Source organism: Spermophilus citellus (genome assembly GCF_964194105.1).
Source record: "Spermophilus citellus genome assembly, chromosome: 11".
Lineage (NCBI taxonomy): Eukaryota > Metazoa > Chordata > Mammalia > Rodentia > Sciuridae > Spermophilus > Spermophilus citellus.
In genome coordinates, this window is record NC_138192.1 from 40898959 (window position 1) to 40902030 (window position 3072).

The following is a 3072-nucleotide window of genomic DNA, read 5'->3' on the forward strand; positions in this document are numbered from 1 at the left end:
CCCATTAAAAAATTAAAAAATGAGGCTTGTGTGTGAGTGTGTGCGCGCGCGAGCCTGGGAGGAGGATTTGGAGCTAGTAAGTCCTTGCATCACAGCCAGCTCTTGGCGCCCTTGTGTGAGGGACTCGGGGAGCCAGCGGTGCACAGCTGGGAGCGAGGCAGTTGGAACTGCCGGAGGAAGAGGAGGAAGGCTGCAGCGAAGGGGGCGGGGCGGGGCCCGCGGAGGAGACTGCAGCCCTGAAGTGCATTTTCCTCTCCAGCGGCCACGTTAATGAGGAAACTTATGCAGAGGGGGGGACAGTCCTGTTCGCCAGCTTCAGGCTTTCTCGGGACTCGGTGTGGGGGCCCCGCCCCACCCCATCGCCCTGCCTCCTCTCCTGCCGCTGCAGCCCACAGGATTGGTGGCACTAAGCTCACCATGAAGGATCACCTGCAAGTTAGCAGTCACAGCCACGGACAGATCCAAGATCAGCAACTGTTTGGGGATGAGAGTAACTAGAGGGCAGTGCTCACGACATAACCAAATGGGCAAAATGGGCTTGCCAGTGGTGCAGTGCGGCAGCTGGAAAGCATTTACGGATGGCAGGGTGCCAATGTCTTGGCTGGGCACAAGATCACGAGCCACCACACACCTTGTAGATTCAAACAGCAATTATTTATTCCCGAACTCACACCGGCCTCCACACACGTTCTCGGGAAATCCCAGTTCTGCTGCCGCCCCATTCACCTACTCCAGGAGGCTTTTTGAGAACTCAACGGGAACAAGCAGCAGGAACATCCTAATCCTGGCAGCAATAATCTTCAACCTCCAATTTCCCTAAAACCCCTATTGTCTTAAGCCGGGAACGCCCTAAACCCAAGGACCGGGATACTTCCTCAAACCTGATCAGCTCTAAACCCGGATCCGCCTTGGTCCTTGAGCAAGGTCACCTTACATGCAATGTCAACAGCGAAACCCATTTAACATGGGGTATGCTAGCAAGGAAATTTTGATGCGTCATTCCTACTTGGCAATGGCCCTCAGCAGCAGGGGAGTGCCACCTCTCTGAAGTCCATGGAAAGCATGGGGAAGGCAAAAGCCACCCCGGTGACTCCTGAACAAGCAGTGAAGCAATATATGCAAAATTTAACAGCCTTCGAACACCAAGAGATTTTTAGTTATTCTGAAATGGCAACGAAGCACCAGGGCATGAGAGGTGGACCCAACAATGGTGTCTATAATGGTGACCAGAGATTATATGTGCAGGTGCCCCACAATCATGTTGCTTACATGTATAAGATTCTCAAGGTCATTGGAAAGGGGAACTTTGGTCAGGTTGTCAAGGCCTAAAATTACAAAGTCCACCAGCATGTGGCCCTGAAGGTGCTGCAGAATGAGAAGCAGGTGTTCCAGAAGGAGATCCAAATCCTGGAATACCTGCCCCACCATGAGTGTCATACACATGTTGGAGAATTTCTTCTTAGGCAACCACATCTGCATGACATTTGAACTGCTGAGTATGAACCTCTGAGTTCATCAACAGGAGTAAATTTCAGGGCTTTAGCCTGCCTTAGGTCTACAAATTAGCAGTGCTTGGATGCTTTGCTCAAAAATGGAATAATTCACTGTGACCTTAAGCCTGAGAACATTTTGTTAAAGCAGCACAGTAGAAGCAGTATTAGAGTGATTGATTTTAGCTCCTTAGGCGCATCAGTGTGTCTACACATATATCCAGTCACGTTTTTACCAGGCTCTACAAGTGATACTCTGGAACAGGTACCCCATGCCCATTGATATGTGGAGCCTAGGCTGCATTTTACAGGGCTCTTGACAGGTTACCCCCTCCTACCTGGGGAGGGTGAAGGGGACCAACTGGCCTGTATGACTGAACTGTTGGGTATGCCTTCCCAGAAACTGCTGGATGCCTCCAAAAATTTTGTGAGCCCCAAGGGTCATCCCCATTACTGCACTGTCACTACTCTGAGATGGTTATGTGGTCCTCAATGGAGGCCGATCCAGGAGGGGGAAGCTGAGGAGCCCACCCCAGAGCAGAGAGTGGGGAAATGCACTGAGGGGATGTGATGATCCCCTTTTCCTTGACTTCTAAACAGTATTTTTAGAATGGAATCTCCTGGGCCAGGCTTTATGGCACCCCTGGCTGAGGAGGAAGTTGCCAAAGCCTCCCACTGGGGAGAAGACATCAGTGAAAAGGATAAATGAGAGTACTGGTGCTGTCGATTATGTTGATTTCCTAGTTAACTCCACCTTCCAGTTAGGCTTCTAAATTAAGGACTAATTTGGCACAAATGACAGATGCCAATGAGAATATTCAGCAGAGGACAGTGTTGCCAAACACTATTAGCTGAGCTGGTAACCTGAAAGATATGACATAGCTGAGCCTTATTGAGTTGAAAAGGTGTAGCTCAGAACTGGTTTGTTTTGTTTGTTTGTTTGTTTGTTTGTTTGTTTGCTTGTTTGAGGTACTGCAGAGTAAACCCAAGGGTGCTTTACCACTGATCTACATCTCCAGCCCTTTTTTATTTAATTATTATTATTGTTATTGTTTTATTATTATTATTATTATTGGGTACCAGGAATTTAACTCAGGGGCACTCAACCACTGAGCCACATCCTCAGCCCTATTTTGTATTTTATTTAGAGACAGGGTCTCACTGAGTTGTTTAGCACCTTTGCTGAGACTGACTTAGAACTCAGCAGTCTTCCTGGCCAGCTTCCCAAGCTGCTGGGATTACAGGCACATGTGCCATGGTGATGGCTCACACTTAATTTTAATGTAAGACACTTTGTTTTTATAAAATACATGGGGACAATGCTTTAAGTTTTTATACTTTCTGAAACTGTTTTTGTTTTCTACATGTACGGTGAGCCTTACAGTATTAAGTGTGACAGAGTAATAATATCAATCAGGCCATTGATTACTTCATGACCGCCACGTACTTATAGATTGGTCAAAAACATTTGCTATATTTTTATGGTTCATATTATATTCTCCCCCCTCCCTCCACACTCCAGGTTCATGCACAGGTGTAGCATGTCCTGCTACTTTTTTTTCCATAAATTAATCTGGGGGGT

General features: G+C 47.5%; 1 pseudogene across 1 annotated transcript; it reads left to right on the forward strand.

The window, feature by feature from the left end:
* Nucleotides 1-292: 292 nt before the first annotated feature.
* Nucleotides 293-2345, forward strand: LOC308630682 (dual specificity tyrosine-phosphorylation-regulated kinase 2-like; annotated as a pseudogene). The gene is made up of 2 exons: nucleotides 293-594; nucleotides 1024-2345. The product of its transcript is annotated as a dual specificity tyrosine-phosphorylation-regulated kinase 2-like (transcript).
* Nucleotides 2346-3072: the final 727 nt, after the last annotated feature.